A 16,991-nucleotide genomic window follows, 5' to 3' on the forward strand; every position below is an offset into this window, starting at 1 on the left:
TCCGTTTAAATTTCAAAAATATACTCTACTTGATTAACTCGTGTCCCTAGATAAAGCAACCCTTTAGTTTTCATACTAAAAACATTATTTGGTAAAATAACTAGTATTATTTAAAAACGAGTTAAAAAGAACTTTGAAATCTATTTGGTTTTGAAAGGCTAAATATTATATCATTAGTTAAAATATCTCAAATATATTTATTAGGTACAAATTTACAATTTTAAATAAAAATATATATATTTTTAACTTAGTCATAAAACGTTCCAATTCAAAATAATATATTTTTGTAAACAACGAGTCACTGATTTATAGAAACAAATGACCACGACGCTCAAATTTTATAAGATACATTTTCATAAAGCAATTTTTTTAATAAATAAATCAAATTATTATTAAAGGTACACGTCGCGTAACGTAAAAGGCTAGTTTTCTAAAAGTACGAAAGTGCGCTCGAAAAACCGAAAGTGGTACATGAGTATAGTGACAACGTACGAGACATTGGAACGAAAATTACAAATTAACTATGAATATAAATATAATATAATATAATATATAATTAATTATATAGATTAAATATTAATTATATATAATATTATTTTTAAAAAAAGATTACGGATACTTGTCTAAAGAAGTCACAGATTCTTGTGACAAATTTGTGATGTTTTTTTTTTTACTTTACACGTTGCATTTATATATATATATATATATATATATATATATATTTATATATATATATATATATATATATATATATATATATATATATATATATATATATATATATATATATATATATATATATATATATGCTTTTCAACAAGCAAAAACACATATCATATGCTTGATCTTGTTACAATATCACACATACATATACTAATATATAGTTCGTAATTATTTATTTATTTATTTTTAATTATTTTCAAAATTTTAGAGGTTATATATATTAACAGGTATGCGTGGGGGTTTTAATTCAGGTGATTTCAAAACGAGTTTTCAAAAGGGATAAAGCTAAGGAAATTACGGGTTATAGCTATGGAGGTGATGGGTATGGTTCAAGAGTATGCTCGTGAGGTCAAACTAGTGTTTATCATCTCCGTTGCATCTACGTACCTTTCCTGCAATATTGAATCTCAATATTGATACGTGAGCACTCATAACTTAACTTCTATATATTAATAGTGTATCCCTGACTAGTGCTCGAGTATATAGGATTATGCATGCTTGTATTTTTTATATTGCCATTAGATAGGTTATGTTGAATCTTGAATTAGTTACACCTGCGGTTGAGATAAGGTATAAGATATGCATGTCGTTGGAAAGCTAGCGAAAAATTAAGAACTTTTCATTTAGATGTCGAATGGTTACGATGAACGGATTAGAAGTTATAGTCAATTGAATTTTTGTAAAAATGATTATTATTATCGTCGTTATTATCGTCGTTCTAGTTTTTATCAAATTATTATTATTATTATTATTATTATTATTATTATTATTATTATTATTATTATTATTATTATTATTATTATTATTATTATTATTATTATTATTATTATTATTATTATTATTATTATTATTATTATTATTGTTTTCAATAAAAGTATTATCATTAAAAATTGTTATTTTTATTATTATTACTATCGTTATTATCGTTAAAGTTATAATTAGTATTAATATTATTATTATCAGTAAAATAGTTATTAGTATTATCCTTATCATAATATTTATCATTATTAATATTATTATAATTAAATTAATATTAGTAACACTTAATTATTATAATTACTATTATTAGCATTAAAATGAACGCGACATAAAAGACGATTTAAAAGATATTAAAAGAATCGATTATGAAATAATGAGTATGAGTATCATAATGAAATTAAAAATATTATAAGATATTGATTTGGATAAAATTATCATTGTTCATTATTTTTATCACTATTATTATTAAAAGTATTATTAATATTAAAAAAATATCATTTATACAAAAGTTATTATTTTTAATAGGAATGTCATTGTTAATATAAGCTTCATTATTATCATGAATTAGAATTATCATTTATTCATAATATCATTTTTTTAAAACTAATATTTTTATTAATAGGATAATAATAATTATTATTACAAAATAATACAACTTTTACTTATTATTGTTACCAATGTTATTTTATCAAATAAATATGTAACACAAATAATATAATTACCTTAATAAAACCTATCATAATATTTTTATGAATTTTATTACTTAAGATATATAAAAGTATATTTTTATATAAAATTATATTTATTAATAAAAGAATTATATTATTTACTCTAATAAATTTTTTTTAAAAAATATTTAAAAATATAAGACGATGATATTTAAACTATATAATAATCATTTATAAATTTTGAAAATCATTTTTGAGACAAATTGACTTTTGTTGACTTTTGCATATTAGTCTCGAGCATTAGGATTGTGGTACACTATGACTTGACCTAATTTGTTAGACAAATATTAACCAAAATATGAATATATATAATTAATTTAGGTTCGTGAATTTGAGGTCAATCTTGCACTTGTTCAATGACGTTATATGTATTTTTACTACGAAATACAATATGGTGAGTTATAGTCCCATTTTTACTATCTAAATTATTTTGGGATGAGAATACATGCAAAATTTATAAATGTTTTACAATATGAAACTACATTCTATGATTGTTTTGTTATACCGGATATCTGTACTTATTATTATTATGCTTGATAACCTAAGAATTAGTTAAAAACACTAATTGACGCGAATCCTAAAGGTAGATCTACGGGCACCAACCACCCCCATTTTCGAATAGTGGAAATGCTTTAGTACTTCGAAGGGTTCTTGTCATACATTTGAATAGTGGAATGTATGATGCCAGATATCTTAAGCGCTCTATGTTAAGGTCGGTTACCAGGCGACTCATCGTATGAATGATTTTTGCAGTTGTAATGATCCTGCGCATTTAATTAAATGAAATCTTGTGGCTTATTAAACATTATGATTATTATATATAAATTAAACCTATGACTCACCAACCTTTTGGTTGACACTTTAAAGCATGTTTATTCTCAGGTATTAAAGAAACCTTCCGCTGTGCATTTGCTCATTTTAGAGATATTACTTGGAGTCATTCATGACCTATTTCAAAAGACGCTGCATTCGAGTCGTTGAGTTTATCAAGATTATTATTAAGTCAATTATCGTTGGATATATTATGAGATGGTATGCATGTCGTCAACTTTCGATGTAATGAAAGATTGTCTTTTCAAAAACGAATGCAATGTTTGTAAAAATGTATCATATAGAGGTCAAATACCTCGCAATGTAACCAACTGTTGTGAATCGTTTGTAATCGATATGGACATTGTCCGGATGGATTAGGACGGGTTATCACAATTCCTTTCCCTTTCTTTCCTGTCAAAACTTGGGAACGCATTTGTGATTTTGATTTCCTTCCAAATCAATTCCTTTCTCTCCAAATTACAGCTCTAGAAACAGAGCCTTCGTCTCTCTGAACCAATTTTTGTAAACCCTAACCTAATTCAGCGCCTCCATCTCGAACCAACAAAAAATGGCGGATTCCAACAACAAATCTAAAATTGATAGCGCCAAGGAGTAGCTTATTTAACATAAGCTTCGTCCCGTTGGTAATTTTTCATTTTTCGTTCTTTTATATTCCTGAGTTCTTATTAAATTTTCTCATAAAATTGAAGTTTTATATATATTTTTTTGTTGGTGTGTTGTTGTTGTTGTGTTATATTTTGTGTTTGTGTGTGTAAGCGAATCTCGACTTTACAAGGCCAATATGATTTCGATTTGATCAATATAGATGAGTAAATTTAGTACTATGTTAGATAGTAATGTTAATTTCATGGTGCTTAAATGTTGGTGATTTTAGTGTTACCAACAAGCATTTTAGTTAATTGGGATTTACTTGAAAACAAGGGTAATCAAGTTATACTTAATAACGGGTTAGGAGAGTGTGGAGTACACGCCCGTAAGAGTTAACTTGATACTAATATGGAAATTGTCCACCATTTTCCATTAGGTGTGAACGAAAAGTTGCGTCTTATCGTTGATAGATTACATCTTTTGGTTGAAAGGTCGCATCCTTTCACTAGCACCTTTTCACTTCCTATAAATATAGGAATATGATTTTGTTTTCATAATGAACAAACAAGAAAAATCACATTCTCACTAATACTATAATTTGATCTCTTCTTGCCTAGAGACAAATTGCGTTCTTGTCTTATCCCAATTAAGATTTCGTGTAATCCGAGGCAAGTAGGGTCGAAATACTTAATTAGAAAAGTGTTTCACGATTCAAGAATCAATCCGGGATTATCATTTACAACCCTTATTTCTAACAAACTAATTAAGTATTTCATTGATAATCATGGATTATGAATCTGAAGAAAAGATATAGGCATTGGTGAAAACTTTTTCCGTGATCATTATCAAATCAGACGGCAGCCATAAGAGCACCAGGAGTCGAGAATATTTTTCGCCGTTAACCAATTTTAACGGTGGGGACGGTGGTGCCACCCACTCCCCACCGGCGTTAAATGCCTTTAACGTTGGCCAGCGTTAGCTGGGCGACGCTGGTGTTTGCTTTTTTTTTTTTTTCCTTTTTTCTTTTTCTTTCCATTCCTGATTTTTGATTTTTTTGCTTTTTTTTTCTTGTTTTGTGGGAGAAGATGAGTGAAGAAGAAAAAGGTTGCAGGTGACTAGGGTTATAAATAAAAGTTGGGCCAAGTATCATTTCATTTGGGCTATTAAAAATATGGCAAAAAGACTTAAATTTTTAAAAAACTGGTCCGAATTTTTTTTTGAAAATTCACAATAATACTTATTCTTATTTATATTATATTGTTTATTAGTTAAATATAATTAGATAATAAATAAAAGTATATAATTAAACTAAATAATATTATTAAAAGTATTAAAAAAAATAATTAAATAATGATTTAACACTGAGATTTAACACTGAACCATTTCCCCTGTTTTGGCCTCAGTGTTAAATCCAATGTTAAATTTAACACCGAACGACTCCCTGTGCTCTAACAATTAAAATTAAATGGTGCAAGATCCCTGGTCAAACAACATATTGTGTTTGGATTGACTAACGTGAAGACAAAAATACATGAAGTTGTTTGTGTCATGATCTTGGTTTTAATAAAAAACTACTTTTCCTTTTTGCATGTTGATAGTGTACCCAATATCTTGAGTGAATTCCGTAAGACATAAAACAATTACCCGAAGGCAATTTACAACGAAGACATCCTAGACACCAGCACCAAAGGGCTGTCACTACATCACATGACTACATGGAACAAAGAGATATGGAAAATATTCTCTACAAACTGTATTCAGCGCCACCAAGGTAAAAGAGGAAGGCATATATATGACTTTCCTTGAGCACTGTAGCGCCGTCACCCATTTATAGAAAGTTCACCAACATCTTCAAAGTCACCTTGGAGATTGGTCAAGACTTCAAAACAAGGGACCAGCTCCTCTATAACACTATAAAAAGAGATGTTTATCCCAGCATAAGGGCATCTCATAAACAATTCATACATCTAAACTCATAAAACTCAATACGATGGTAGAAAATACCTTCGAGGCGTAAAGTGAGATCATAATCCCACTACCTTCAGGGAACCGCCACCAAATAATCAAACACCTCCCTCACCCTTAATCATAACTAATCACACTCTAAGCCACCATTAACTCGTAAGTCAACCAAATCCTAATCAACATTAGGATTACGCCAAAAAAGTGTACAAACAATTGGCGCCATCCGTGGGACCCTACGTCTCTTACAACATCTAAACCTTGTTTAAACACTTAACCAACATGACCTAGAATCACCACCAGGGTTCTCTCTACCACAGTCTAATGTGCTGGCTGAAGGGAGTGCTGGAACCCCCACTACTCCGGTAATGCCCATAACCACGAAACAAGATAACTCAGATCCACCACCCTTGTTGGATAAAACATTTATCCTCAAGAACTACGACAGCATTAAAGAAGTTATCAAAAAACTACGTGCTGAGGGTCACCTCAAGAGCAGACGGGCCCTAACATACGACAGTGTGGAATATGATGAAGAAATGGAGATGGAACCTCCACCTGGGCGAAACCCTTTGCCTAAAAATTCCATGGGTCCGGTGCCGACCATACCAAACAGTGGGGTGACACCAAACACCAATGGTGTCCCTTACACCAACAGTGTCCCCAACACCAATGTATGTAGCGCACCAAATGCCAATGGTGTCACTAACAACGGTGCCTTCCACAATAATGCTTCGATCAACACAGGAGGTTCCGTAATCCCACATTTTGTCCTTGGGGGACCATTTCCTTGGATGGCTCCCAACACACCTTACTACAACACTGCTATGAGCCAACCGAACGCTCAATTTTCCTCAAGGATCACAGCTGCCAACTTGGAATGGCGGGTACTGGGTGTATCCATCTCAACCACAAGGGTATGGAGCGCAAAACGGTGTTAACGGCACCAACGGTCCCCCTCCAGCAAATAACTCCGCTGATGTAGATAACTTTTGGAAGAAACAAAAGACGCCTTTCACTACAGGCATCTAAAACCACCCATTACCTACAGGGATGAAGATACCTTCGCACCTGGGGTACTACGAAGGAAAGGAGGATCCGGACGTTTATATCAGCATATTTGAAGGGACCGCCAGGATGGCCAAGTGGGACATGGCAGTGGCCTGCCATGCCTTCTCATACATGCTCAAAAGTGATGCCAGAATATGGTTTGACTCTTTAGCTAAAGACTCGATATCAAGCTTCGACGAGCTAAAGCGACAATTTAAGTCCAAGTTCAGTCAGCAGAAGCGTCACAAGAAAAACAATGTTGCTGCACATAGCATTCGACAGAAGGAACAGAAGCAACTAGAGCTTTCCTTAGTCAATACACCGATGAAACTCATCAAATAGATGGTCTACCAGAGACACAAAGAATCTCGGGCCTCCTGTATGGCTGCAGGGCCCGATCCCTGGTAGAACACCTTACTCGGGACCTCCCAGATAGTTATGAGAAACTTCTCGACAGAGCCTATGTTTGGATAGATGCGAAGGAAACTGCTGGAACTTTCACATACGAAGACCAAACCAATTCGAAGCGGAAGGAAAAGTCCAGCATCCGAGAAGAAAGGCATGGGAAAAGAGAGGATAAGGAACGCTATGCCCCTTACAAAAGGGAAAATAACGCCGGAATCTTAGGAACTCTCATAAAAACTCTGAAGGAAATCCTCTCCACAGAGAAGGCAGCACAAGCCTTCAAAGCACCACCAAAGTTGGCTAATAAAGGAAAACCCAGAGACACAAGCAAGTTCTGTGACTCCCACAATGATTATGGTCATGAGACAGACGAATGCATTCAGCTAAAGCTCGCAATCGAAGACGCGGTGAGATTAGGGAAACTTTCACACTTGGTGAAGGGAATTTAGGAAAACTACGAAGGCTTCCAAGCCTGTTGCTGAAGACAAAAAGCCTAACGTGGGTAAAGCAATCCTAGCCATAGAAAGTTGTTTCGTAGTCGAATCCCGAAGGCATTTCAAAAGAAGCAGGTCACCCCAAGTCATCGACTGGGAGGAAATCTCCTTCCCTGCGCTAGATACAATTACTCCCTCGATAAACCAGTTACTATCAGCGGCATGATATTTGATAGGGATGTCCACATAATCTACCTCGATAGCGGTAGCTCATGCGACGTGATGTACAAGCACTGTTTCTAGCAACTCAGCCCAGCAATTAAAGCACGATTAACGCCACCACGATTACCCCTAGTCGGTTTCTCAGGGGAGAGATGTTGGCCGATAGGTGAGATAGACCTTGATTTCACCATTGGAGAGCCACCTATGACACGAACGGAGACATTAGACTTCGTCGTTGTTCGAGCAAATTCGCAACACAACATCCTGCTAGGAAGAATGGCAATGATGAGAATGGGAATCGTAGTATCCACTGTGCACCAGTTAGTCAAGTTTCACACAAGCCATGGGATAGCCACCCTACCATCAACTTATGACCAAGGCAAGGTAATCATGGCTATCAAGAAAACTATAGTGAATCCCGGAAAAACCATTCTAGAAACCAAGGAAGAAAATTCACATGAAGAGAAGGTATCCATCAACCCTTTCTTCCCTGAGCAGCAAGTTTTCATCGGAAGGCAATTGCCTTCGGCCTTGAAGATGGGACTCCGCAAGTTACTTCAATCCAACATGGATGTCTTTACCTGGGAATATAGAGATATGACGGGGATCCCTCGAACCCTAAATATCCAAGGGAAACAAATGATAACAGAACACAGGCTCAACGAATACAAGCATTTAGAGCCTATCCACCAGAAAAAGAGGAATTTAGCCGCGGAGAGGGACAAAGCTGCATGTGAAGAAGTAGAAGAGTTAGTTAAGGTAGAAATAATACATGAAGCCAAATATCCCACTTGGGTGGTCAACCCTGTAATTGTCAAAAAAACAGACGGCGGTTGGAGAATGTGTGTCGACTTCGCCAATATTAACAAGGCATGCCCGAAGGATTGCTATCCCCTGCCCGAAATAGACTGGAAGGTGGAGTCACTCAACGGGTACAAGTTCAAATGTTTCCTAGATGCCTACAAAAGGTATCACCAAATTCAAATGGCAAAGGAAGATGAAGAGAAGACCTTTTTCTATACAAGCAAAGGCATATTCTGCTACCAGAAAATGCCATTCGGGCTAAAGAGTGCCGGGGCAACCTATCAAAGGTTAGTAGACAAAGCTTTCCATAAGCAGCTAGGCAGAAACCTGGAGGCTTATGTCGATGATATGGTGATCAAAAGAATCGGGGAAGCTGACCTCTTAATCGACATAGAGGAGACGTTTTAAACCCTAAGGTCGATTAACATGAAGCTAAACCCGAAGAAATGCTCTTTCAGGGTTGAAGAAGGAAGGTTCCTTGGTTACTACATAACGAAGAAAGGAATCCAAGCCAATCCAGACAAAGTCGACCGAATCAAAGATCTCAAAGTTCCAAGTACCCTGAAGGAAATCCAAAGCCTGAACGGAAAATTAGCCTCGCTTAGTCATTTTCTATCAAGGGGAGCTGAGAAACAGCTACCTTTTTTCAAAATCCTAAAGGATTGCTTGGGCAAAAAGAAGATTACCTGGACCACCGAGGCAGACCAAGCTTTTAAAGAAATGAAGGCATGCATCTCAAACCTTCCGGTGTTGACCTCTCAGAACAAAGGGGAAACCCTGTATGTCTACTTAGCAGCATCCAAGGAAAGTATCAGTGCTGTACTCATTGCAGAAAGGGCACGAAGCCAAATTCCAATATATTTCGTTAGCAGAACGCTCCAAGGGGCAGAAGTCAACTACCCCGAGCTAGAAAAGTTAACACTAGCACTAGTGCATACTGCACGAAAGCTACGAAGGTATTTCCAGGCTCACCCAATCGTTTTCTTAACCAACAAACCAATTCGAGAAGTGCTCATGAAACCAGAGAAATCCGGAAGGATGGAAAAATGGGCCATCGAGTTAGGCGAACATGACATAGAGTTCCAGGTAAGAAACTCAATCAAAGGACAAGTCATGGCTGACTTCATAGCCGAAACAACCGAAGAAGAAAAAGAGCCTTCAACACAAATCATCATCCCACCAATCGAGCATGAAGAGTGGAAGTTATTCACGGGCGGGGCCTCAAGCTCTGATGGCTCTGGAGCAGGGCTCATGCTTGTAAGCCTCGAGGGAAAAGAATTCACTTATGCACTACGCTTCGAGTTCAGCACGACGAACAACGAAGCAGAATATGAAGCCCTACTTGCGGGACTAAGGCTGGCAAGGGATCTTAACATACAACATCTCAAGGTATTTGTTGACTCTCAACTTATTGCAAACCAAGTATCATGGACCTTCAAAGCAAGAAGCCCCACCATCCAGTAATATTTGGCAAAATCGAAGGAACTCATTGAACAGTTTAAAGGCTTCGAGATAGAGCATGTGAGAAGAAGCCAAAATAAGAAAGCAGATGCCTTGAGCAAACTTGCCTCCATCACCTTTGCCCACTTAGCGAAAGAAGTCTTGGTTGAAATCTTAGAACGCAGATCTATAGAAGCCGAGGAGATCTGTGACCTCTATCCGGATGAAGAAAACACATGGATGAAACCAATTGAAGATTATCTGGCGTACGGGCTGCTACTGGAAGACAAAGGAGAGGCAAGAAAAATCAGAATCAAGGCACCTTCATATAAACTTCAAGATGGAAAGTTGTACCGAAAGTCTTTCCTTACCCCGTGGCTAAGATGCGTGGGGACCCTCCCAGGAAACCATCATCATCCAAGAAATGCACGAAGGAGTATGCGGTTTTCATGCTGGACCAAGGTCTATTGTGGCTAAAATCATGAGGCTCAGGTATTACTGGCCATCCATGCACCAAGACACGGTCACCACATTACAAACCTGCGAATCATGTCAGATCCATTAAAGAGTTCAAAAGCAGCTAAAGCAAGAACTCATATATGTACTCTCAGCATGGCCATTCGCCAAATGGGGGATTGATATAGTGGGACCATTAACGGAGGCTCTAGGAGGAATATTGTTCTTAGTAGTTGCAGTTGACTACTTCACAAAATGGGCCGAAGCCAAGCCGCTAAAGAAAAAAACAGGGAAGCACATTGAAAAGTTCGTATGGGAACACATAGTGTGCAGATTCGGGATTTCCCAAGAGATCGTATCAAACAACGGTAAGCAATTTGCTAAAAGAATATTTCCCAAGTTTTGCGAAAGGCTACATATCAAGCAAACCTTCACTTCCGTATACCACCCTCAAGGGAATGGACAGGTGGAAGTTACAACAAAGATCTCATCAAGGGAATCGAGAAAAGGCTAGGCAAATGTCATCAGGGGTGGGTTGAAGAGTTACCATTAGTACTATGGGCATATAGAACAACCCCAAAAAGAAGCAACGGAGAAACACCATTTAGCTTGGCCTATGGAATAGAAGCAGTCCTCCCCGCAGAAATTCAAGTGTTAAGCAACTGAACAGCAAACACAGAAGATAATGAAGAAAACTTGCGTTTAAACCTTGATCTGGTCGAAGAAAGAAGAGAAGCAGCCCTCATTCGAGAGGCCTCTTACAAGAAAACCATCGAGAAATACTATAACAAAAGGGTGAAACGCACAACCTTCAAAGTGGGGGATTATGTCCTCCGAATCAATTCCACCAGCAAGGTAGAATATGAAGGAAAATTAGGAGCCAATTGGGAAGGTCCATACGTGATCTCTGAAGCCTTCGGCAATGGGTCGTACAAATTGGAAGATACCTCCAGAAAAGCAATACCCCGCACGTGGAATGGAGCCAACCTACGAAGGTTTTACTTTTAAGCTTGTTTTTTCCTTTATTATTGAAGGGGATAAAATGTAAAAGGGTAGTTGAAGTCTATACACTTCCTACATTGGACTTAATGAAATCCACTACTATATTTTGATTATCCTACTCGTATGTTGTTCCGATGAGTTCGAATAAAATAATCACATACCCACGATAGCAACAAGAAAGCATGGATAAAATGCACATGACCTATGTCATAGATAAACAAAGCAACATATGCATACAACAATTTTCCCCTAAATTCGTAAGTAAATATCCACTGGGATGCCAAATGATATTTACTAAGACAAAACCAAATATTATAAAGGTTTCCTTCAGAGAAAGAAAACCAATGTTCTAAAGTATCCTATAAAAGAATACAATCACGCTTCCCAAGTGATGGAAAGCAAGCATGCTAAAAATAAAGTGCCCCAAGTACGAAGGTACAATCCGGATAGACGTTTTCTAAAGCAAAGAAAATAAATAAGAGCATCGCATAAAGTTCCTTTAGAAACTGATGCTCCACCAAAAAATACTTAAAATATCACCTCCTGCATACAGGAAGGGATAAAAGTATAACAAAAATCACCCCCACGAAGGGTCGATATTAAGCGAAGTATACCATTAAGTGAAGCACTAGAAAATGACAAGTTTCCTTTAGCAAAAAGGAGAAACTAACCACAAAATGCCTCTGGGCACTTGATAGTACTCCAAATGAACATATATTTAGTATCAATATCCTTCCAATATGTAAAGTTTTCAGTTGCAATTGTTCTATTTACAAGTGATATTCGTTTAAATAATAAAAGGTGAAGACAAAAGGCAGATTCGACGAATTGAAGATGCAAACGGCCAAAAAGCTCAAAAGTACAAAGTACAATCCAAGAGGTTCAATTTATTGATGAGAAACGTCTAAAAATTACAAGAGTACAAGTTACAAAACGCAAAGTACACGATATAAAATAATACGCAAGGACGTTCGAAAATCTGGAACCGGGACCAGAGTCAACTCTCAACGCTCGACGCAACGAACTAAAAATTACAAGTTAACTATGTATATAAATATAATATATATATATATATATATATATATATATATATATATATATATATATATATATATATATATTAAAACCGTCGGCAGACTAGGATCCAAACTTGTGTGAGTTGGATTTATGAACTCCGCGAGTCGCGGAGTTTGTAGTGCAAAAGTGCCGCAACTCGCGGAGTTTGAAATTTCAGAAATGTCCTATAAATATCAACGTTTTCTGCCGAGTTTTACACACCAAAAATAATAATAATAATACTCCCTATGTAATAATAATATATATATATATATATATATATATATATATATATATATATATATATATATATATATATATATATATATAGTATAGGTTAGTTTTATATTAGATTAGTTTGGGTTAATGTAAAGGTTATTTTACGGGTTTTAAAGTTGGAGCTCTGTTCGTGTAACACTACGCGATAAATAATCAATGTAAGCTATGTTCTCCTTTTTAAATTAATGTCTCGTACTTAAGTTATTATTATGCTTATTTAATCCGAAGTAATCATGATGTTGGGCTAATTACTAAAATTGGGTAATTGGGCTTTGTACCATAATTGGGGTTTGGACAAAAGAACGATACTTGTGGAAATTAGACTATGGGCTATTAATGGGCTTTATATTTGTTTAACTAAATGATAGTTTGTTAATTTTAATATAAAGATTTACAATTGGACGTCCCTATAAATAACCATATACACTCGAACGGACACGATGGGCGGGGTATTTATATGTACGAATAATCGTTCATTTAACCGGACACGGGAATGGATTAATAGCCACTAGAATTATTAAAACAGGGGTGAAATTATGTACAAGGACACTTGGCATAATTGATAATAAAGTATTAAAACCTTGTTACAGTTTAAGTCCCCAATTAGTTGAAATATTTGACTTCGAGTATAAGGATAATTTGACTAGGATACTCGCACTTTATATTTATGACTGATGGACTGTTATGGACAAAAACCAGACGGACATATTGAATAATCCAGGACAAAGGACAATTAACCCATGGGCATAAAACTAAAATCAACACGTCAAACATCATGATTACGGAAGTTTAAATAAGCATAATTATTTTATTTTATATTTCATCGCACCTTTAATTATTCGTCATTTATATTTTTTGTTATTTATTTTATTTTGTTAATTAAATTTACTTTACGCTTCGCTTAAAATATAAAATCGAAAAACCGGTCATTAAACGGTAAAACCCCCTTTTATATATTATTAATATAATATATTTTGTACGAATATAATTGTTTAAAATATAGTGTGAAATAAGCCAGCTCCCTGTGGAACGAACCGGACTTACTAAAAACTACACTACTCTACGATTAGGTACACTGCCTATAGTGTTGTAGCAAGGTTTAGGTATATCCCATCTGTAAATAAATAAATAACTTGTGTAAAAATGTATCGTATTTAATAGTTTTTCCTAGTAAAATATACACTATTTCGTACCCCCACGCTATGACATCAAGTTTTTGGCGCCACTGCCGGGGACTCGGCGAAACGCTATATTTTTAATTTATTTTTGTATAAATATATTTATGTATCATTTTAGAAAAACAATATAAAATTAAAAAAAAACATTTTTTAACCTCCGCGACTCGCAGAGATTTGATGGTACGTGGAACCGCGACTCGCGGAGCCTCCCTGACGCGCCTGGTAAACCCTAATCGCATTAATTACGACTTATATTAATTATTATTATTTTTAAACCCTAAATTAGTTTAATTAATTTATTATTTAGTTTTAGTTTTAATTAATTAGTTTTAATTAATTATAATTAGTTTTATTATAAATAAAAATTAATACTTTTATAAAATAATAAAGATAAAAATAATCTTTTTATAAAAATTATACTTTTTATAACTTTAATTTTATTTTTATTGTTTTGTTTATTTTTATTTGTTTTTAGCATAATATTTGTATTTTTATTATTCGTAGCTAGTTTTAAGTTTTAGTTTTTGCCGTAGTTTATTTTTATTTCTAGATTTTTAGGCTTTGCCGTAAAAGCCCTTAAGTGCTTTTTCTTTAGATTAAAATTTAGGCGCTTTAGAATTTTGCGACGCAGTTTTTAGATTTTAGTGCCTAATTAAGTTATTGCCGTTTTGGATATAGAATTCCTTTAAGCTTTAATACCTTTAGGCGCAACTTTTTAGATTTAATTTTTAGACTTTTAAGTTTTGACGTTTTTCTTTCTTATTTTTATTTTTCGACGTTTTTCGACGCGTATTCTTTTTCTTTCTTATTTCTCGACGATCTAGTTTTTAGGACTTAGAATTTTCTCTATTTCTTCTCTATAATTTCTTTAAAATTTCAACGAAAAATTATTTTAAGCGGTTAAATTGATAGACATCCAAATTTTCTGCTTCGTAGTAATAGTTGGATTTGTTAGTGGCTGAGTTGTGAGCTTCCGATTTAAAGGGTTCTGGCTCCCTGCTACATCTATTGGCTATTCGAAATGTGGGCAAAAGCAGAAAAGTCTATTAATTTGATAACTAATATAATTTTTTTTATTTTATTTTATAACTAATAGGATAATTAGAAAATGCACCACATTGTAGCTAAAATTTGGTAATAAACGCATTATGGAAAATCTCGAAAATATCTTAGAAACTCTTTATGACATCCGAAATCAATTTCATCAATACTCTCAAACAGGTGTTGATGACAATTCATTCGGTCAATCTTGGATCACGAATGATGAAACAATAACTGGTTGTGAAATATGTGGAGATTATCACTCAACATGGGAATGTTATTATTACGTTCCTATGGAAAATTATGCACCCATGGAACCTGAATGGAATGATTATGAGGAATACAATTCTAATTGGGATTATTCACAAGAATATATCCAAACTCAACAACCAGTAGACGAGGAAAATTATGTGCCTGAAAATTCTTTAGATTATATGAAAATCAAACTCGAAGAACTTGATGCTCAAAATGAACAAATGAGAGAGTTTGTAAATCGGCAAGCTGAAACTCTATCAGATTACACACCTGTTGATCTGAGGAGTCGTGTGCAAGAAAATCTCATATCATCGAATTTTGATGAATTTGAGAGCTCCGAAATCACAAACTATCCCGATGATACTTTTTATTCAGTCTTACCAATTTCACAACATATCGACATATTAGCCTCTACCGACGGAATCATCGACCAATCAATGAATGAAGAATAAGTAAGGGTGACAAATTGGTACTCTTGGAAAAACGATAACGTTGAAAATTTTACCCCCGAGGCCACACCGAACTTCACCATTACACAACCTTCCAACCCAATATTCTCAATAGACGAGTCATCTACCGAAGATGAACTACGAGCTGTAATAGATAATGACACCTCGGATTTCACCCAATCGGGTAATAGAGGTGAAAACTTTGATCACGAGAATAAAAGGAAGGAAATATTAGGAATTGTCCACCCTATAGAAATAAGTATGTCGTTGTATATCGATCCATTTGACCAAAAACCAGAAAAGAGACTGATGTCAAAGCAGGGGGGTATAAAATACTATTAAATTTTAGCAGAAAATACTATTAAATACGATACAATTTTACACAAGATATTTATTTATTTATAGAATGGATATACTTAAACCTTGCTACAACACTTATAGGCAGTGTACCTAATCGTACAGTAGTGTAGTTTTTAGTAAGTCCGGTTCGTTCCACAGGGAGATCTTTAAGCAAAGCTCAACGCTATATTAGTTTACTTTTATAAAAATATAAATATATATATAAGTAATATTATTATTATAAAGAGGGGTTTTTACCGTTTAATGACCGGTTTGTCGATTTTAAAACTTTAGTCGCAGTTAAAACCTAATGTAAAATATGAAATAAATACAAGACTTTAAATTAAAGCGTAAAGTAAATAACGATAATGAAATTGCGAATAATAAAAATGCGATAAAAATTAAATTGCGATAATTAAAAAGTACGATAATTAAAAGTGCGATAAAATGAAATAACAATAAATAAAAGTGCGATAATTAGAAGTGCAATTAAATATAAAATAAAGGAAATAAAATATGATATAAAAGAATTATGCTTATTTAAACTTCCGTAATCATGATGTTTGACGTGTTGATTTTAGTTTTATGCCCATGGGTTAATTGTCCTTTGTCCTGGATTATTCAATATGTCCGTCTGGTTTTTGTCCATAACAGTCCATCAGTCATAAATATAAATTGCAAGTGTCCTTGTCAAATTATTATTATACCCGAAGATAAATATTCCAACTAATTGGGGATTCGAATTGTAACAAGGTTTTAATACTTTGTTTAATGAATACACCAGGTTATCGACTGCGTGTAAACCAAGGTTTTACTACTTTGTTAACAATTACACCAATTACCCTTGAATGTAATTTCACCCCTGTTTTGATTATTCTAGTGGCTATTAATCCATTCCCGTGTCCGGTTAAATGAACGATTATTCGTACATATAAATACCCCGCCCATCGTGTCCGATCGAGTGTATATGGTAGTTTATAGGGACGC

This window comes from Rutidosis leptorrhynchoides, chromosome 11 (assembly GCF_046630445.1).
Source record: "Rutidosis leptorrhynchoides isolate AG116_Rl617_1_P2 chromosome 11, CSIRO_AGI_Rlap_v1, whole genome shotgun sequence".
NCBI lineage: Eukaryota > Viridiplantae > Streptophyta > Magnoliopsida > Asterales > Asteraceae > Rutidosis > Rutidosis leptorrhynchoides.